Genomic DNA, 7,734 nt, shown 5'->3' with positions numbered 1-7,734 from the left:
TTAAAAGAAAATTTACACATCAGACAACTTCGTATTTCTGTTAATTAAATAAGTAAGCGGTAATGTCTGAATAAATATTAGATTTCTACTTTAAAATGCATCGTTTTATAGGGAATAAATACCTACACAAAGAGCTCGGAATCTAATAGCAGGACCAAAACATCATGCAACGTTTATACGAGAAGTTTTTTTTTCCAAATTTTGACTCCCTAAAATATTGGTGCGACGATGCGCATAAATTTATTACATACCCAAATAAAACATTTATAAAATAGGTGAAAAACATTAACCTATGAGTAACTAATGCCTTGATATCAGACAAATTTAAGTAGGACAACCAGGCTCTTCAAAATTAGTACAATAAAACATACAGTAACTCGGTGGCCTTCAAAGCCATGTATCGGGGTAAAACTGCCTATGGGAAACACAAGCTCGAAAGCAAGGCGAAGGGTGAAAACCATTTACTGAATTAAAGGTTAAAAGCAACAGCCCAAAGCTGAAATTACGAAGGTGGCGCTCACACAACTTTACCAAGTGACGCAGCGAAAGGAAAAAAAACCCAGCACATCCAGGTATATTTTAAAAAGGGCAGTGTTGAAAAGGAATTTGAGAAAATCACAAGGAACTTGTTTCTCATCCGTAGCAACAGACTCTCTGCCCCAAGGGAGTAAGGCATGTAAATTACACTTAATCTACACTGTAATCTACACTGTAATCTAGCTTGCAGCCATCGACTTGTTTTCAGCTGTCCTCGGCAAGCAGCTGCATCCAGACTGCCAGAAGCGCTAACTCGGCCGTCACGAGGCGCGGTAGAGCCAACTGACCAGGAAAGGGAGGCACAGGGGGTGTGGTCTGAGTGAAGACTGCAGTGGCAAAAACCCAGGGCAAGGACGACTACAATTTCTCCTGCCCCACCCCCTCCATCCAACCCAAATATCTTTCCCCATCCATCCGTCATTTATTTATCAATGTAGCTGTCAATCTGTCTTCCGTCCTCGTTGAAAGTCATTCACCATCTTCTTCAAACCAACTTGTACAGTTCAAGGTGAACACAGCCGAAGCAGACTTCAATCACATTCACTATGTGGTTCATGATAGTAATAGTAGGTGTGGATGCATTTATGTTTAATTAGAATGGAATTGTTCAGTTCTGCAACCAGGAATACAAAACGAACTATTGTAAAGTATATACAATGGACGACTAAATGGGGCTTAGCTGAGCAGTTCAAGTAACGGCCGGTTGAAGAGCCATTGTCAATTGTGGGAGACAATGTAAACGAACAGTCAATGATAATAGAATAAGCTATGATGAAAGAGTTGTGGTGGATAAAATCCTTATTGAGTTCATTCGAGGTTGGATATGGATTTAGCTTGTTTTGAGGATTAGAGTAGCAAGAGGCTTTAAAAGGTGTAGTTTCATGTTTCTTCGTATTATAACAATGTGTGGACAGCAACTAGCAGTAAGGACATGTTTTTGAAAGCCTGTTGGTACTCTTGGCAAATAAAGTGAAAGGCCAGATTTATTTATTTTCGGGGAGAGGGCAAACCTAATGGTTTTGAAATCCCTCATGCATACTATGTGCTAAAGCAGGCCACACAGTTTTTATTTACATATTGTATAGAAATATTAGTGTTTATGTGGTAACTGATGACTGATTACTAAAATAATGGTAGTGCTGTAAAATAAATTGCCAGTAAATAACCAAGAAAACCCATATGCTTTCTACAATGAGTTATCCTTGAAACTAAAATATATTGTATTTTATTCCAAATTACATATTATAGTCAAAATCTATTTATAATGGCTTGAACTCCTGTCTTACATTGGTATTTAGAAAGTAATTTTAAGTTGCATACTTGGATATTTGGATTTCTTTTACATATAGCGTTAACTTCTGTTAAACCATAATATTGCCTGCTCTTATTTTGTTTACCGAGAAGTGCATGTTACTACAAAATACAGATTTTTTACCCCCTGTCAATTGTGCATTTGCAGGCACTCAGCTAATTTGATACAGTAATTCAGGAGTGTCGCTCACTGCCTTTCCATGGAAAAAAAAAGAAACCAACAAAAAATGGGAATATTTGAGTACTTCTAATGCTCTTTTATTTCCCCGAAAAAACAGTGTTTCGAAATTCCTACAGGGTTTTGTAATACTTAATAGTGGAGAGGGTAATAAAGCCCAAGGAAATGGTGACTTTAAAAACATTAAAAGTTAAACATTTTGAAAAAGAAAATTAAAATCATTGGAACATCGTATTCAGAAATACCGATTTCAGATAAATCTTTATTTTACAGAAAAGCCACTACCCTCCTTAATTACCACTCCTAGGCCATGCTACAGGTGTTGACATGTATAATTTTCACAATTTAGCTGTCTTTACACGATGTTTAAAAATTGTATAATTATAGGAAATAGGAAAATGAACACATACAAACATTGCAAACTTGTTTGCTACACTTGTTTTATCTAGCAGAGTTGTGGTATAGGTATCTAATTAGATATTGGGTAAAGACGCAAATGAGGCTGGCCCTTTATGCTGCCCGTATAATTACATAGTTTTAATCTGACTTGTAGTGTTTAATTTTCATTTATCTAAATGTTAATATCCCTAAAAACATGAAAGTATCCGTTTCTTAAATAGTCCTCGGATGTGAGTACTACTTAAACTTGAACTCTAATGATATTTTCTGCATGGGGTTTTACTTTCTTAAGCAATGTGAACGTTAAGTACTGGGAACTGTATTTTTTAAAATTTTAACGCAGCAGTCAACTTTTATGTAATCTGCAGCGATGAAGTGTTTTGAACACACACACATGTGTGCTGAGAATTGGACTTGAGTGATCGTCTTTGCGAACTTCAATATTCATTATTTAAAATATTCAATTTTTTTTAAAGGTATGAAATGCAATTTCAGGTCTTAAACATGAACTCTTACAGTGAGCGACGAAACAACATTGCACTATTATTTTAATGTTTGAACGGAAAAAATGTTAAAACGCTTCCTTGCGGCCATGAGCAGCATTAGACAACGACTGCTTGTCTCCCACAGTTCCTCCCGCTCGTGTGTCACGTGATACATTGATGTCAGAGGGCGGGTACCTCGAGTCGTCCATTGGGTAATGTAGGTACTGTAAGTAAAAGTGTTAAAATTTTATTAAATATTGCAGTATTTTGTCACAGTATTGTGGCTTAAATCATTAAATCTACTTAAAATTATACAAAATTAATTTTTGTGGCATGTAGCTGAACACCATAACAATTGTTCTAAGTTTACAAATTTTTATTTTAAAAATTTTTTGGTAAATCTGTATTGTACGGATTAGCGCCAAAAAAAATCGTAAAAATATGAAATAACTTTCATTATATGCTATCTTACGTCCTCTTTTCAGAACCGCCTGCGGAGATAAAAAATTCCAATTACTTTTGGAGATATCGAATTTTTTAATATTCATTTTTTGGAAATTTTTTTAAAAAAAAAATTTAAAAATCCGAAAATACCTTTATTCTGTGCTCTTTAACTTCCTCTTTTCATTAAACCCGGCGGAGATCAGAAATTCCAAATACTTTAGGAGATATGGAATTTTTTAATTTTCATGTTGTGCACTGATGCGGCGTTGAGAGGGAAGCCTACGATTCACACATCCTTCTGGACATACCCGAATACTCACGTTGGCAAGCCTTCACTTTTCTTGAAATTAGCAAGAAGTAATTAAAAATACTTTAAAACATTGTGGATGGTTGGTTATATTAGGTAAGTATAGCTACATTAAAAAAACTGTAAAATCATTTTATGGTTGCTTAGCAAATAACTTTTTAATATGTAGCTATCCAGCGCTAGGAAACCGTTTACATGATTTTACAGTATTTTTAATGTAGCTATCCTAACCAAATCAACCATCCACAATGTTAAGAAGTATTTATAATGTAGCTAACATAACCTAATTGACCATTAGTTTTCATGAGTTGCATATTTATTTACAATAAACAAAAAAAAAAAAAACCGAAGATGCACGATCGGGCGTTCGCCTCTCGTCTGTTGAAAGAAGGCTTGCCAACGTGAGTATTCGGGTATGTCCAGAAAGATGAGTGAATCGTAGGCTTCCCGCGTTCACCATTGTTGCTTGTTTACAGTATGATTTTTTTTTTCTTTTTTTTTCCGCGACGTAGTTGAACGACTACATCACGTAAAATGAAAATTACGTGAGTTCCTACTGTTCATCCTTTTTCCCGGTTTGTTAGGTCAGGTCAGCTACATTATAAATACTTTAAAACTAAACAACTATTAAAAATAAATTTTATTATTTTTAATGTCCGTTCAGTTTCAAAGTATTTATACTGTAGCTGACCTGACCTAATATACCTTTGTCCCGTTTTGTTAGGTCAGGTCAGTTACATTATAAATACTTAAAACTATACAAGTAAAATTAATTGATATTATTTTTAATTTCCGTTTATTTTGAAGTATTTATCATGTAACTAACCTTACCTAATGGAAAATTTCTGTTATTTAGGCATTCACGCACACACGGCAAAATATAAAATGGCGTCTGTTGAATGATTACATAGGGCTTGTATTGCAAAATAAGAACGGTGATATCTCCAAAAGTAATTGGAATTTTTAATCTCCGCAGGCGGTTTTGAAAAGAGGACGTAAAAGAGCATATAATGAAAGTTATTTCATATTTGTACGATTTTTTTTGGCGCTAATCCGTACAATACAGATTTACCAATTTTTTATGCTCAGCATCAACATAGGTCTAAACTATATTCAAAAACAAATGTTTGTGGTGTTGGTAAAAGACTTGGTGTTTATCAATTTTATGAAATATGCATCAATAGACTTTAATATGTAGGTTTACCAGGACTTTCTAATTTTCAAAGTAGACATTATTTGATGCATTGGAATGGAAATATGTAACATCACTGATGTATTGCTTCCCACTTGGTTTGTTCAATAGTTAGCATTTTCAAAGGCAAACACAATGTACAAAATAAATTGATGATAATCAACACAGTTTATAATTTTCTCTTCAATTGCCAAAGTAAATGACCAAATTTTATAAGAATTTTAATGGTATAGGAATTGTGGAAGCAAAAAACATATAGACAGTGTTCCAAAAATTAATAATGGATACTAGTGTGTCGTCACCGGACCTCTGTGGAAGGCCCGGGAAGTACCTGACGGGCGCTACAGGCGTCGCGGTGCTGCTGTTGTCCGGGGGTGGAGGGGGGGGGGGGGGAGCAGGCTAGCGGACTGCTAGGCCGTTGGTGTGGGGTCGTGGGTACTCTGCCCCCGCGTGCCCCGCCAGGTACACGGCTTGAATCTAACCTGAATGGTTCTCCCTTGACTGTAAAGGCCGCTCGGCCGTGTGGAGTACGGGAGACTACGGAAAATTATTGTACACGAGATGGTGAGAATTACTTTTAATTTAGTCCCGCTACAAAAACTCTCACCAACACTTGGTGACGTCTAGCGGTTACACAATTAACAAAAAAACACAACACTACGCGACACTAATGGTTACCGCGGCAGTCTCGCGGGACGTGGGTTGATGTTCGCTGGAGACGGCCAGCGCCGAAAGTTAACGGGTGCAGGGGGGGCTCGATGAGCGGGCTCCTAAGTTCGGAGAAACACTTACGGCAGGCATATGCACAGCGTCCTTAATTAAAAATACTTTCGCTGGAGTCAACCAGTACCGTACGTTCCGTGATACGATACGTAGCGCGGTATCACACTGAAGACGGTCGGGATAGGCCCGGTTCCGCAAAATACGCGCCGAGTCGACGTGGGCAGCGGTGAATTAATAAAAGGATTTAAATTTGAAGATGTAGTACATAATAAAAATAATCAATGAAACAAACTTGAATGCTGCCCACGGACACACGTCTGTTCCCGGCGCGGAGTGGTTGGAGACTGCCGAACATGGCCGCCTCGCAAGGAAGAGTGTAGCATTGCAGAACCCTGCCCTCCTAATTAAATAATTTTCTTTAAAACTTCTTTTTTGTATATGTAAGCAGTAATAAGTCAATGTTTTTTGTGTGATGTATAGGTTATGAAACAGTAGAATCAGACGTTATGGCTATTAATATATGTTATTTTAACTTGCTGAGAGTTTTAAGAAGGTATTGTGTATTTTATTAGACATTTTTAATCAGTATTTTTTTATGTAATTATTCACAAATGAGTCGCTCTACTAGAATTTTACCTGTTTAGGCCTACTTTTTCAGGTTATTTCTAAATGATTTTAATTTTGTAAAGTAATTTGTATTATAATTGCTGTTTATAATGTTCATTAACGTATGGAATGATTCTAGAACAAGGAACTGTGTCTGGGCTGATGTGATGGTTAGAAAGAGAGGCATGAGAGGCCTGTAAGTGTAAGTGAAAAAGGAACAGTGCTTCCCCGCCAACCGAGATAAAGACGGTAATTTCCCCCCAGCGTGGGAACTGAGTGATAACTGCTCTCTCACGGTGTGGGAGAGAGAACGAGAATGGAAGTCCCCGATTTCTATGTGAAATTGAAAAGAGATAGATCATGGGAAGCCCAGACTTCTGTGTGTACAAGGTTTTTCCATGTTTTGTAACTTGTTCTGTGATTGGCTTGTATCAGTAAGCGTGAATGAAGATTGCGTGTAATTGGTCGGTGAGGTCATGTGACGTCTACTCCCTGCGTGGAGGAGACGTGTCATGAGTTCAGTAGTAGTCGTCTGTCGATCGCTGCCAGGCGAGGCCGCGTTTCGGCGGCTCGCTGTTTTTCGTTGGGTGCGGCCCTGTTCGAGGTCGCACCATCTTCGGGTACTTGCAGTAAAACATTACTGAAGGACTTCATCTGCGCTATTATTTGTTAATTCTCATCACGCGAACTGCGGGCAGTTTTCGACGGGCAGATGTATGTGGAATGAGTGAGAAACCTCTTTTGAAAGTGTTTGGATTCGACTGTGCATTCTAAATTGAAGGAATAAAACAAAAACTACAATCGACGCTTTAAATCTGTTTATTTTTGTATATAACGAACCGTTACAAGACAAACTTTCTCTTCTTTGTGAGTCGGCACCAAAAACTTATAATAATTTAATTGGTTATATGATGAGTAAAAAACATGCTCCAGGTGCTTGATTGAAACTTTGCACCTGGTAAATATTTGTCTAAGGCTTAGCAATTGTTTTATTTGAATAATTAATTTAAAAAGCGGCACCAAGTTGGCGACTGTCAATTTAACTACAAATTGTCTCAATGTGCACTGTTTGGGTTTGAATTCCCTTAGTTTGGCTAGACCACTATCATAGGCCAATTAATCAAGGCCCGTAGCCGCTGTGGCTAGTAACGAGGGTTGTTTTCTGTTCCGTGCGAGCCGCGCATGCACGGAGTCTCTACGACGCACTTGCTCACTGCATGTGATTACTTAATTTCGTCCTAATGCCTCGTTTGGGCATTGTTTTTCGTAGTCGAGCCCCCGGGGTTTCGTGTCCTGTTGTTTTAATTCAGTTAATTGAGGTCGCTCGCTTGACTCAATCCGGCTGGGCGAGGGGCGCGCTCCGAAAACGGGATACAGTACTGTTGGTGCGGAGCACGGGCTTAACGGCCATGGTCGGTACGACGTCAAGTGTAAGTATTGCTCACTATAAAACTTACAAAGCCAAGGACAAAACACCTGAAGGTCTATTATGGGTCAATGTGTAGAGCAGAGTGGGACAGTGACGTAGTTAGTTGCTCAACAGAGTGTACTC

Source organism: Bacillus rossius, chromosome 2 (genome assembly GCF_032445375.1).
Source record: "Bacillus rossius redtenbacheri isolate Brsri chromosome 2, Brsri_v3, whole genome shotgun sequence".
NCBI classification, from domain to species: Eukaryota; Metazoa; Arthropoda; class Insecta; order Phasmatodea; family Bacillidae; genus Bacillus; species Bacillus rossius.
The sequence above is the reverse complement of the archived record's forward strand: the minus strand, read 5'-3'. Positions refer to the sequence as shown.